At 43.4% G+C, this 14,615-nt stretch overlaps 1 long non-coding RNA gene across 1 annotated transcript; it reads left to right on the top strand.

The window, feature by feature from the left end:
* The first annotated feature begins 9,754 nt into the window (after positions 1-9,754).
* On the top strand, positions 9,755-13,512 carry LOC120837305. The gene is made up of 2 exons (XR_005714845.3): positions 9,755-10,843; positions 13,378-13,512. It is a non-coding gene; the product is annotated as an uncharacterized LOC120837305 (long non-coding RNA).
* Positions 13,513-14,615: the final 1,103 nt, after the last annotated feature.

Raw genomic sequence — 14,615 nt, 5'->3', positions numbered from 1 at the left:
GTGGTTATATACATATTTGAGCATTTGACCGCAGCACCCTCTCGTCTATAAACGTTGAGCCAATGCATGCAAAGTTTAACGCGATTATATACGCATTTGACTGCAGTGCCCTCTCCTATATAGATGTTGAGCGGCTACATGCAACGTTTCATCCATGACATCCCCAGTTCTTGAGTTACTACCACATCTCAGAGCCCCCTATTCGTCACACAGTCGTGACCGAGTGGTTAAGGCGATGGACTAGAAATCCATTGGGGTCTCCCCGCGCAGGTTCGAATCCTGTCGACAGCGCAAACATTTTTTCTTTTTTAAGGAAGACAGGTGGGGTGGCAATGGACTTCTTCCAAAACCGACGCGCCCCATCGCGGCGAAATACTACGCAGTGCACTCTGGGAACTAGTTGGCCACTCAGTTTCGGTTTCGACTGAGCAGCTTCATCTCATGCTATCACGCCGCGACAGAACGCGCTGCTTGCGTTTTCGGTTATCTGACTTTTCACGAACGTACAATACACTCATTCTCGAGCGATACAAAACGAAGACCGGGGCACTTTCCTTGGTTCCCGAAACACCGGATATTGTGCGTGTGTATGCGAACGTAGTAAGTCGTGGCTTAGTCACCTCACCCCACCAGTGCATCTTTGAGCTCAATGTCAGTAATCCCGTCTAGTACCAGTGAACTACAACTGAAATTTGTTCGTCTGGATCCTTACACGCATTTTGTTTGCCAAATGTCCGCTTCTCGTTACTTCATTGGGCGAAAAGCAAGCCGCATCCTCACAGGAGTATCAAAGCTGAACCCAGCGTTGACGCATAAACTTTTAAGAAAACGCAATAAATTCGACCTCACTACTGCACAAAAGTTACTATGATGTCTTCCTCGTGTCATCATATATCTCCCACTAGAATTGTATGCTGATAGAAAATTAACTTTTCACAAACGCTGAGATCGGCTAGCGACGGAGGCCCTTAACAAGCGTCCTCTACTCCTCGCTAAGCCTTTTTGGACGAGCTTTTACTGACGCCCGAGATCTGTGCCGGGAACGGTGTGTCTGAAATTATCTCGGCATACTCGGGCAGGAAGAAAGCAAACACATAACAAATATTATGGCCATTAGCAGCCGTCAAATGCGCTTTGAATCCGTTCGAGCACTTGTCTGAAGAATGTCGCACCGTGCGCCGGACGGGCATGCATGAACCCCAATGCGGTGCGCATAGGGGTTCATGCCCGTCTGACGCACTACCGGCGAATTTGCCTATATGATTGCAGGATAACTTTATGCGCATACGCGATGTTGAATATTAGTGGAATGCAAGTGGGTGGGGGGGACTTACTTCGTGCAGTGCTGCGGGTCAGTACAGATAAGAGATAAGTGTGTTAAAATTGAGCTTTTCAATGGCACCTCCGAGTTTTACCTCGCGTACTCAAGCACATTAAGAAAAACAGTAATTGCAAGAAGTAATATTTCGCCTATGGATGCACGAAGCAAACTTCCCGGTCAACAACACTAATGTAAAGGTGCCAGCTCGATATATGGATACCTATTGGTTGCTACAGCTTGTTGATTCGTACACAAGCAAGATCTCCGAGCACCCGAGCTTCGCAGCGTCGAGATTCCCAGCACTGGCTCGTCCACATACCTCGATTGGAACGCTAACAGGAAGGCTCAAGTACAAAAATACGACAAGCATGTGTTAAGACAAGCTATACGTCTCGGGATTGTGCTAAAGCTTCGAGGTATGACCATTTAGGTTAGTTTAGAGACCACAAATGGCGCTCTCGGGACCAGAAAACAAGCTCTTGTCGACGTGTCGATCGAAACCGAAACCATGCCACCCTCCTCCCTGGCCAACTAGTTCCCAGAGTGCAACGCGCGCCGTGTTGCATGCAGGGCTTTATGGAAGTAGTCTATTGATGTGAGCACGGACGCCGGACAAGGCTAGACCCTAAGGAGCTTTGCCCCTAAAAGCTTCAACTCCGTCAAAGAAGCACTGACGATCAGACCGGTACTGGTACAATACAATCCTCGAGGTCATCTTACAGTCACAGTGGATGCATCCTTATACAGCCTAAAGGCTGTCCTTCTTCAGGAGACATCCGGAAGATGACTCCCTGTCGCCCATGCATCACGGTCGCTCTCAGAAACCGAACGACGCTACGCACAGATTGAAAAGGAGGCGCTGGGAATCACATGGGCATGTGAGCATTTCCGCCAGTATTTACTCAGTCTGCAATTCCATATGGAAACTGACCACAAGCCGCTCGTGCCTCTGTTGTCATCAAAGCGCATAGACGAATTAACTCCATGATTGCAGCGTCTGCGAATGACACTGCTGGAATTTGACTACACTATCTCCTACATTCCCGGAAAGGAGATCCACACAGCTGATATACTCTCAACGAAGCTGCAAGCAGTAATGGACAGCAGCGGCCCAAGAAGTCTTGAAGTTGCTTTGACAGAATATGAGCTGCTCAGCGTAGAACCAACATGCTTGAGAGGATCAAAGAACAGAAGCAAGATCCAACTATTGCGACAGTCAGGAACTACCGTTCTACGACGTGGCCCAAGGGCGTGTCACTGCCACTTGCGGTACAGAAATATGACAATGTGTCTCAAGAGCTCACGGTAGTCAAAGGACTTCTCTTCAAGGGAAGTCACATCGTCTCCCCGCTAAGCATGCAGGACGATGTGCTGGAAGGCCTGCGCACAGGTCATCAGGGCTTCAGTCGTTGCAGAGCTCAAGCCAGTCAATCAGTTTGGTGGCCTGGCATCAGCCGAAGTGTCAAAGACAATGTCTCAAGATGTCCAGTGTTCCAGGCACACCGAACACCTGGCACGGAGCCCCTGCTACACACATCGCTCTCGAATCGCGCATGGAAAGAGGTAGGCACAGACCTCTTTTTACGAAAATGGCGAGAACTACCTCGTGGTGGCAGACTACTTCTCTAGGTTCTTTGCACCTGAGAAATTAAAAAGGACAACAACTCAAGACATCACACAAAAACTCAGCCAGATTTTTGCCCGTTTCTGAGCGCCCGCCATCTTTCGGTCAGACAATGAGCCCCAATTCGCTTCCGCCGAATTCAAAAGGTGTGCAGAGGAGTGGGGATCATGCCATGTAACAAGTAGCCCATATTATCCACAGAGCAATGGGGCGGTGGAAAGGACCGTACAGGCAGCGAAGCAGCTGCTTAAGAAGTAGCCGGACATCATAAGGCGCTGCTTGCTCATCGGGATACCCCTGCAACTGAAGGGTACTCCCCTGCAGAAGTCCTGATGGGAAGAAGGATACAGACAAATGTACCGGCCGTGTCCAAAGAGTTCCAGCCTCCGTGGAACAGCGAGCCCTTTCTGGAAACGAATTGTGCATACCAAGCCATACTCCATTATGACGCCCATCATAGGGTCAAAAAACGACACCCTATACCTTCACATACAAAGGTGCGAATTCTTTCAGGAGCTGCCACAAGTGGAACAGTGCTGCAACCAACATTGTCTCCTCGGTCGTATGTGTTGAACACGGCCACTGGCATCACTCATCACACTTTGGCAACCTGGAATAACCGTCATGAGAGGCGAATGACAATCAAGACTTCCAGTCCACCTCAACCCGTATGTGCTGGGAATCTTCAAAGGAAGGGGGTATCGTGAGAGCCGCAGTATGAAGAGGGCGCTTCAGGGCAGACGACGAGGAAGCCAGCGCAAAGACTGAGTGCGAGGGTCTCGTGCTCGGAACGCCGACACGACGGAGGCACCCCGACTGATGTGCGGGCTCACTGCTAACATATCTTATCTTTAACCCAAATTAAATGGCTTATTTTCACCAGTCTCGTCCCGACAAGAGCCACAGAAAACAAGCAGAGAATAAAAATGGACTCCTTTGCCGTAACTTGTTGAGCTACTTCCGAGTGTTTGGTTCTCTTCTGTCACGAGCTGGTGCCAGGGCTCTGCTTGGCGCTGCCATGTTCCAATTGTTCTGTTTTCCGCACACTCCGTCTACTGCGCCTTTCACTACAACAGGCCCTGAGAAAGTCGCATTTACACAGTAACCGCAGAAGATGGCACCCACAAGTAAAACATCCACGGAGTGCTTACCTTGCATGACACAGGACGGCTTTGCGCCTTCCAGTCTCCAAATATGTACACAGTTTCTCCACACTAACACATCACTTTCTGTATTACTACCGCCTTTTTTTTATCGCAAGTTCGGCATTTGTCGGGGTATTTTTTCCTATATTCTTAATCCTTTGAAAGTACAGTCTAAGCTCATTACAACAGCCCTGGTTACAACAGATATTTGGTTATAACATACCGAGTTGAGAAGTTTGGTTGGTTTTCCTCTATGGCACCATTGGTTCAGCTTCATATCTGCATACAATATCCCTACTCCTTTTACAACAGACCGAAATCTTGGTCAAAATCAAGGTCTGTTATAACGAGCTTAGACTGTATGAATACATGACAAAATATCTTCACACAGAAAGGCATCTTAACAAACAGAATGCCCTTTTAATTGTGAGCAATATTTACTAGAACCTAACATGATACATATCAAAGTCCTTAAAGGGGTACTCCGGCCGTTTTTTGAGCTACCTAAACAAATTGCATTTTTTGACTACTCGGACTTCAGTCGTCATGGTATGCTATTCATTTTCTCGAAATTCAAAATAGCAATTGAGAAAACTGTATAAATGAAGATGATGCCACAACCAGCATTCGAAATTTTGCGCGCTCTTCAGTGGTGTGTCGTCACACATGGTACAGACTTTTAGGTCATGCATGTAGTCTTAAAGGGGTACTCCACCGATTTTTTGAGCTACCTCAACTAACTATATTTTCTGACTCCCCGGCCTTTACTCTCTCCGGTATGCTATTTAGAATCGCGAAATTCATAACAGTTATTGCGAAATCGGCAAATGAAAATGATGCAAAAACCAACATTCAAATATACGCGCGCTTTTCAGGGCCGTGACGTCAGTGGCAGGCAGGCTTGCCAGTCGAGCAAGCAGCCGAAAAATAGAATATGCCGATCATTTGCTCCGTGCTGGAGCGCGGGTACTGCAGCGAGCTTCCCAAGCATTCATTTGACACCATGAAACTGCTTCGAATCAGTTTAAAACAAAATCTACAGCCCAAAGAGTGAACCCCTGCCTTCCACTGACGTCACTTTTTCACTGTTGCCAGTAGAGACTTCGAGCTTGAAAAACACGGTGAGGACCAAAACTGTAAATTCAATAACTTCGCGAAAAAACAATATTTTGACCTAATATTTGGGATACTATTTTCGCGATGGTTGTTGGTTAGTTTAGCAAAATTTCAAGCAAATCGGAGACGATGAAAAAATCGGTGGAGTAGCCCTTTTTTAAAGGGCAACTCCGCTTGATTTCAAAAATTTCGAGATAGTGGCCGATTTTGCTTTTTGAAGCACTCAAAAACAATCCCCAATCTTTTGTTTCGCGAAAAATAAAATATTTTTCGTGTAATTTTACTCTAGCCATGATCACAAACCGAAACCGAAACGGTGGCAAAGCCGGACAACATTGTATATTCGGCATCACTAAGCATGTACACCCACGTGATATACAAGGGGAAGAAGGAGCTCCCCTCTTATCAGGATCCTCCTTTGTGCCTCCTGGATTAGCACAGGCGTCGCTATTCTCCTCCCAGAAGATTATAGAAGATTAACCTGTCACTCAAAATTCTTACAAAAGCAGCTTCCCTCTCTTCCTTTTACTTGGTGTTCAAAAGTATGCGATGTAACACAAGCCGCGCTCAACGAGGCGATCGGCCTATCAGTAGTATCAATAGTCGAGCGCCGGGCCGGCCGAGCGCGTCACTCACGTCTTTCACGGCGCTGGCGCCACCCGTGCTCTCCCCGGGAAAGAAAACAAAATTGAAAAAAAAAAAAAGAAAGAAGCTGTACATGTTTGATGACGTCGCGGACGTGCCGGAAGAAGGAATTTGGAGGAAGCGGAAATGCAGCCGGGCAGTGTTGTCTGGCCCGCACGTCTCATCCAAAACCAGCGGATTCGTGCTTGTCAAACTTTGACAGCGATTTTAATGAACTTCTAGGCGGAATTCCGTCGTAATATTTGCCATGGGGGTTTTGTAGATGATAACAAAGAGAACTGTATAGTTTTGCACTACTGGAAAAGAAGCGGAGTTGCCCTTTAAACAGAGTATGTCAAGTGTTTTTTGCGTGCTTCTCAGTGAATCAGTTACCAAACATTCTTTTCCCACCATCAAACGTCTTGTAATCAGTTGGGAACATGGCTTACTGCCCACTTTGTACCATTTCTGTCGTCACACTTCAATGTTGCCAGTAGGGGCTCCCGGTTTGAGAAACACAATGAAAACAAAATTCGAAAATTCAATAACTTAGCGAATTTTTTTTATTTTCACACAATACTTGGGGAACTCCTAGAGCCATGTCTATCGATGTGTTGAGCCAATTTTGAAGCAAATCAGGAACCATGAAAAAACCGCCAGAGTATCCCTGCAAAGAAGAAAAAAAAGTTTTTTTTTAAACAGTCAGGTTGAGACACGTGTTTCAAAAACTAAATTTTTATGCGAAGAAAAAAAAAATTTAGAGCAATATTGACGCCGCGAGATTTATTTTAAATTCTGCGCGCAAAGTCCATGACGTCACGGAATGGCCATACGCTCTTTCCCCCTCAACGAAATGGTCATACACCCTGTCCACCTCAACGTGATGGCCACGCCGATTCACCTCTCCAACCACGCACCCGAAACACCGAGAGAGAAAACAAGTGGAAGAGAGGTGACTGCCGACTAAATCGCTTCTCGCGCCAACAATATTGCTCAAACAAATTTTTTTGAATGTAATATTTATTTTTTGACACGTGTGTCCCAACCAGGCTGTTTAAATTTTTTTTTTTTTTCTGGCTAGAGATTTAATTTTTGAATTACTCATGTGATAGGAATGAAATTTGCAGGGGAGATTTACATTCTATGTAGATGTATAGCGCTAACTTTTAGCTCTCTTGGACAGTTTTACTTACCTGCAGAACATGTGTCACTATTTTTTAAGAAATTTGATATGTAAATGGAGCTATTAAAGGGACACTGACATGCCCCCAATTTTTTTTTTCATTTTTTGCCAGGCGATTTATTATGGTGTCGGAAGACTACCCAATTAATATTTTGCTACAGAGTCACATATTTTTAACAAAGCCAAAAAACGCAACTGTTCAAAACCGAAACCGAAACCCGCGCACGGAGGTCGGAGAAGTATGGAAGATGAGACAGTGCCGGAAATCAGGTGGCTATACCCGACAGTGCACATTTTTTTTTCCGTCCGCTTTTTTTTGGTTGCGCGCGACAGACGACAGACGTTGCGGCAATCGTTTGCCATGCGATTCCTTTGCAGTTATGTTTGTCCCGCTCGCTGTTCTGCACTTGATGAGCTGTTTTGTACATTAAAGAGTTGGAAATGAGTAGTGAATGCCCGTGGTAAATACCCGTAATCGGCTCCGAAAAAGATGCCCCCAAGATGTTGCGTGAACAGCTGCCTCACAGGTTCTGCATCTGAAAGTGGCATTCTGCGGCAGAGTCTGCACAAGTTTCCGAAAGATCAACGGGATCGGGACCAATGGCTGGCTACAATTCCTGTAGAACAGTTATGGGCACCTCAAAAAGCGGACGCTAAAAGATTCATATGCTCCTTGCATTTTGTGGAAAGTGACTACATTAAGTTCGCAGGTGTCAAAAAGGGAATTCCATATCATTTTGTACAGCGACGTATCGTCCACAACATGTTTTTTTCAGTGATAATTGTATAAAAAGAAATTGGGCAGCAACACACATTGGCCACATTCGCACCTATTAAATAAATCGTATGCGTGCATATTCAACTTGAAGTACACACTTCGTGCTTGACGTTTGCATGAGCGATGTCTTCAACCGCAAGAAGGGGCGACAACTCTGCGACGTCTTCGTGCAAATCGGCTTGGTGGTCGGGCATGCTGTAGGGGATGAATACCCATTCTTTTGATTGGTCCAAAATTTCTCTTTCGAAGGAAGACGAAGACAGATTCGCCGATACTGCGAACGACAGTTCTGAAGTAGAGGTCCGTCGTCCGCTGCCATTGCCGTCCAGCCCACGAGTCCCATGATACACGATACGACGCCATGTTGAGGATTACGCAGTGAACGCACAGAATGCTTCCGGTTCTTTGTGCAACCCTTTTTTCAATCAACGTATTTGCAGCTTTTTTGGAAGTCACAAAAAATGGGTTTCATATTTTTTTTCTGTTTTTAATATTGAGTGCGTGCCTTCAATGACCCACGACTTTGATTAAATTTGGTGGTTGTGTCTAAATCTCAGAAAACGGCCCGTGACCACGGAGAAGAGAGTGAGTGCGGCTCAAACCAGCCAGTTCTCGATCGGCAGTTTTCGTGCAAAAAGAAACTGAATTTCGAGCCGCAGGTTTGTTTTGGGTAGTTAGGCTCTCTCATATGCAGACTTGTACATAACGCTTTACAAGTAATGGATTATTTGTAATCGATTACATTTTGCTGTAATTTTGTAACGCTTCAATTACTTCCTTTGAGGAGTAACGATCCTTGTAATTGAATTACTTTTTTTCTGTAATCGATTACAAAATTACCCAATACAATTTTTCTCTTTCTCTTTCAATCAGCTCTGGGCAACGGTCCATTTTGTTTTCTTTTTCGAAACCGTTAAGCACCGGACCTGGAGAATTAGTAGGCCACTTCACTATACTTCGTTCCCTGGGCACATTTTTTTTTTGATACACAGGAGATTACGTCCAGGTATGAAAAATGACCTTATCCAGCCTCTTGTGAGTAATGTATTTAAACCATTTAAACAGCGCTCGTTTTATTCATTTGTGTTTTCACGAGAGGATTTGGGTGTGTTCGCGTCACTCACTTACTGTAAGCAAAAACGGTCAAGACTTTCTTTCTTTTTTTTTTTCTTTTTTTTTTTGAACAACTGTAATAAAACCTACTGTAATAAAAAAAGTTGAATGAAAAGTAACGTCGGAAGTAATCAATTACTTTAGAGTAATTTTTTGATTACTTTTTTGAGGCTGTAATTGTAATTGTAATCAGTTACTTTTTACAGTGAAGTAATTGTAATTCTAATCGGTTACATTTTTTCAGTAATGTGTACAAGTCTGCTCATATGTCATGTATAACTAAAAACCTTGGCAAGCATAAATACTCCGTCAGTGTACCTTTAAGCACCATTTCGACTGCTTGAATATAAAATGGGGGATAGGGGGCTTTGGGCTCTCTAGTTCTTTTAACTCTGATGTGAACATTTCAGGAAGTGTTATTACCTCAAAATATGAGATGCATATCTGTACTAGGTCAATTTTTGTAAACATAGTTTTCTTTTCGCAATGAGGAGTTCAACTGAAAACAAAATAAAGGAGGTAGTCTGATTTCCTAGTAAATTTTAGTTCCGAAACATTTCGTTTGTGGTATCAGAATACTTTTACCTTCGAACAAAAGTTTCCTTCATATGAAATTTGCAGCAAAAAGTGGAACTGAGGAAAATGATTTCAAAAATTGAACTCTTTTACTTTGTTACTGCCTTACAATGTGTTGAAAAATATTGTATATCAACATAAGTATTTGGTGTATGGTTCTCAAGTTTAGTGTAAGGTTGTATAATTAGTTTCTAAAACTGAACACCTCAAATATAAAAAAATTAATTTTTTTTTTTAAATTTTTAAAGTGGAGATTTTGGCCCAGTTGGTTCATTGCAAACAAAAAGCGCCGAAAGAATACAGGAACACAGACGAAGGGAAGGGACACAGCGCCTTGTCCTGTTTTCCTTCGTCTGTGTCTCTTTATTTTTTTGGCGCTTTTTGTTTGAAATTTTTTAACTTGCATAAATTATTGCCTCCCCCCTTAATGCTAGCTACCCAATGTAGGCCCTTGTCCCCCCTTAATGCTACCCGATGTAGAAGTAGATGGTTTATGTCACTGGTAAGTCGCCTCTGGGCATTTTTGTTGGAGACAGGAAGAGCTACAAGCTTCTGTGCAGTACAAGAGCATTGGCCACTGGACAGTGTAGAGTCTTCATTTCACAGTTTCCACCATTACAAAAAGACTGCACCTCCTTGCTGCAAGGAACTCCAAAACTCCAACCGTGTCCTGCACACCGCATATGGTTAGATTAGCTTTTGTCGTAACTGTGAGATACCGGTCAGTGATAAGTCCCCTTTGTGAATCATTCAAAATTAGAAAAGAAACTGGAGTGGCCCCTCGTTGTGGTTGCTGACCAGTATTTTTACAGTGACTAGTGTAAAGTATCCAGTATTTTTGTTTTGTCATGTGCTTCGAGCATTCTGTAGTGTAATGCTAGCACACAGTGGTGCGCTATGACACCACTTTGATTTTAAGATACTAAATCTGAATTGACTGACATTCTACCGTCGAGTGGTTTTGGGATCATCAGTTTTGTCTGAAAACACAGTACCCTAGTTAATTATAATTATAAAATTAGATTTTAGGAGATTACTTAAACACCCTTTAATTTTTATGAGAGTTTCGATGAACAGGTTTAGATACATTGTTTCTCTTTTTTCAAAACAATGCAAGAATTATTATTGAACAGTTGAAACATAATTAACTGGCAAATTGTTTCTCATCAGAATTGGCTGAGTGGTCTTGCATCAGTTTGAATATGTCATTCATTGTGCAGTAACAGTATCCTCCAGTTGGCACAAACTGTGACCTGGGTATTTTATTTTCAGGCACTGGGCCTTCAGAGGGATGACACATTTTCTACAACGATGCTTTCCCAAGTCATTGAGCACCTGATGAATGAACTTCCACCTTACCAAGGTAATAAAGAGCACCCCCTTATCTTCACAGTGTTTCCATGAACCATTGTGGCACTTCCCTAAAGGGGAGCATGTCGATACTTTCTTTTATAAGTGTGCTCTTGCACTTCGTGGAAACTCTATAAAGCCAGCGTTTCTCCAACAACCTCTTGAGTGTAAGAAATTTGTATAAAAACATGGGGGGGGGTTCCTAAAAATTTTTGTAACTACAACTTTTAACCTGCATTTTTCACTTCAAATCAGAAAGGTTATAAGTAGAGCCCTGCACGGATAACAGTATGATCATCCACATCCGATCTGCATCTGCAGACTTCATATCCGCATCCGAACCGCATCCGCAATATTCTTTAATAATTGTATCTGCATCTGATCAGCATCTGCAGACTTTGTATCCGCATCCGAACCGCGTCTGCAAAATTCGGAACTGCATCCCACCCTCAATCCGTGCATTAATTTTACATCATGAAATCAAACATGAATAATGGAAAAAGGAAAGCATCTAGATGGCATTTCATAAGCCGTTTGCTTACTTATGAACAACAAACTCTTCGTGTAAGAATACGGTGTAAGTCATTTTATCGTATTTATAAAATAAGTGATCATCCTTTCAGAGACACTCCACATCACTGGAAAGATGATTGCAGTTATGAGATCATCTTGAGAATCCGTGATACTGACACCCTGTCCAGGAGATGCGCTCAAAAGGAAGGAACATTTAATGCTTATTTTCCTTTTTGCTTCGTAAAACACACTTCAAGCAGACAGCTATTTTCTAAACATGAAAGTTAGCAAATGACAGACTAATAACATTGGGTCATTTTATTTAGACTAAACAAAAAAGAGTGGGAGAGGAAAGGCACTCACTTCCTGCAGCAAAATACTTGTGTATAGGTGTGTGGTAAGGCTCGAGTACACTACAGGGAAAATATCACAATATTCAATAGTGGCAACACCTCCTGCCCGTTTCAGTTTTAAACACGAACCCTCAACTGCGTGCTCGGAACCATATACTTAGAAACCACTCAGTATTAATATCGAGAAAAACAAAACACACACACGCTTGTCAAGGTTGCTGTTAGAAGAAACAGAATATTGTAGACATGGATGGATTCCGACTGGTTTGTCTCTCTTACATGAGTACCCACTAATGAGAGGTCTATCTGCATTGATGCACCTTATGCTAGGATGGCATACAGGAACTGTGCTACAAGAATGAGGTGCGGAAACTCGTGCTGGCGCAACTTCGACCACTCCAGAGGATCAAATTATGTCTCCTCAATCAACCTGTAGGCGAAGAAGCCACTTGCAGGCTTCTGCTTTTTTCGTGGCTTGTGCGTTTTGGGTTTTTTTTGATTGAAGGATGTTTAACTTTTCCACTCTTTTCCTGCCAAACAATAACACGCTTTCCCAAGACAACTGATGCTCCTGCAGTTTTTACTTTTTTCTAAGCACAGCATTTTTGGCGAGATAGAATGTTCTAAAGCGATCTTTGCCAAGAATCAGATCTACATTGACGTAAAGAACAAATTTCTCCCCAATTGGCATTTTTTATCTTAGGGAGTAGTTTGCTCCCGCAATACATTCGGTGATGCACTTCATAGTATCAACTCACTTATTCGCTTTACACTGTGCAGTCGCGCACGTTTATGGGCTTCCTCGGCAAGAATGTAGATCTGGACCCTCAGATATCTGCCTCCAACCCACATCCACAGCCCCTGGCATCCGCATCCGATCCGCAATCCACCCAATCTGATTAATTTTTATCTGCATCCACCAGTTTACTCCGGATATCCGTGGATATAAAGGGCTCTAGTTACAAGTAGTTATTGCTATGACATTGACTCTGAATGCTTGTTGCGAGAAACTCTCCTCCAGTAAACCTTGTGCCAAAAATGTTTGTCACAGCCATCAACCCTTGTCTTTGTGTTCAATACTATTACACTGAACATACCACTTTCCTTATTCTCTTCGCAATCTTATGACTGTGGGACACTATCAGTATGCCATCAAATCTGCTTTTGCTGGGCAAAAATCTTGACTACAAGTGTTGTCTGTTCTTTTAGCAGTGTAACTTATGGTAAGGATGTAGTGGGGATGCGATGATAAAATGTGAAAGCTACGGTTAACTTTTTTTTAATTTATGCAATTTTTTGGGGGCATGACATTAATTTTGGCTGGCAATTTGCTCGTATTTTATTCTGCTAGTTACATAAACAGAGAAGTTAATTTGTATCTTTTGGATACATGGTTTTTTTTGCTTGATAACTAGTCCTGCTGTGCTAAACACTAAGACAGCACTACAGTGGCTGGCACAGATAGAATTTGTTGGCTATTAGAGCAAGGTCAGAATGCATTGTGATTTGAGGCCAGTGACAAACCCCCCCAGATGGTTCCACATCTGACCGGTTAATTGACCGAAAAAACTAGTCACTGATTTAAGGCATATTAATCAGTTAATTGTTAGGTTAGTCTTAATTTCACAGTCCTAATTAGAAGCCATGCTTTGTTTACTAAGCGTTTCTTCTTTTTTTGAAGGTGTGCCCGACGTCCTACCGGAGTACTTTTCTTCTGAGAGTCAAAAAAGCTCAGCTCTCGATATGGATCTGACAACTTCCCAGACGCAGGAGTTTGAAATGGAAGGCAATGAATAAAGCTAGCCTAGCTCAAGTGCCATTGAACATTGCTCTTGTCAATATACAAAATAATGCCCTCCCCCCCCCCCCCCACCCACCTACCAACCAAAAAAGAAATGTACACTATCTTTTTTACTGCGAAGACAAACTATGCATTGCTATACCAGTAAGTCTGGGAATCATTGCGATGTTAATAACTTTCGCCCAGTGCCCATTCTTTGTGACTTTTCGAAGGTTCTTGAAATGGTGGTTTATGAATGATTGTATTCCCATTTTAAGCAAACAATTTCACATTTACAACGCGAATTTCTAAGAGTCGAAACAAATTGGGCCTCTTTCCTCGGATAAAGTCGACCTGTGGCTTTAACCGGGGTCAGTTAAACACGGTTTATTTTGACATCACCAAGGCATTTGATAAGGTTGACCACCAAATGCGTTTGTCGAAATTTAAAAATTATGGATTATGCCCATTGTATTGAGTTACTTGAGAAATCGGATAAGTCACGTTAGAATATCTAACAAACAAATATCCGAGCTATTTGCATCGTCATCTGACTCATAGGCGTTGACTACCGGGGGGGGGGGGGGGAACTTTTATTGCAATTTTTTCGAAGGAACAAAGCCGCCTTCCCCCCCTCCTCCCCCCTCTTCGGGAGCTCCTCGGGGGAAAGGAAGTACACTTGCCTCCAGGACCTACGTGTCATTCACCTCATGCGCTCATGCGTGCCGTGGCGGGTGGTTGCGAGTATCGACAGTTGTCGGCCCTGGGTCAGAGCAACGAGAAAAATGAACTGCAAACGCTTCACAAAAATTACTATGCCAAACATTCTAAGAAACTCAATTCCAGGCAATAAAAAGGAAACAAGCCTGCAGCCGACAGGAAATACGTAGTAAAAGACTCCCTCGGCGACGGACAGTCGTTAGGGCGGTTAAGGCGATCTTGGCCTACAGAATGAACAGAAAAAGGAGCTCGGTCACCTTCCAGTTGTGGTGTCGGAAGCAGAGCGAAAGCAGAAGCAAGACGCAGGGACGGATAAAAAAAAGGTCCTCTCACTCGCAGAAGTGGCAGCAGCGAAATGCCTTTTTTGACGTTCAAGGCCGCTTTAAAAAATGCCTCCGACAAATTGTAAAAAAAAAAAA

The sequence above is a fragment of the Ixodes scapularis genome, unplaced genomic scaffold, assembly GCF_016920785.2.
Source record: "Ixodes scapularis isolate PalLabHiFi unplaced genomic scaffold, ASM1692078v2 PGA_scaffold0__279_contigs__length_252992795, whole genome shotgun sequence".
NCBI classification, from domain to species: domain Eukaryota; kingdom Metazoa; phylum Arthropoda; class Arachnida; order Ixodida; family Ixodidae; genus Ixodes; species Ixodes scapularis.
The sequence above is the reverse complement of the archived record's forward strand: the minus strand, read 5'-3'. Positions and strand labels throughout refer to the sequence as shown.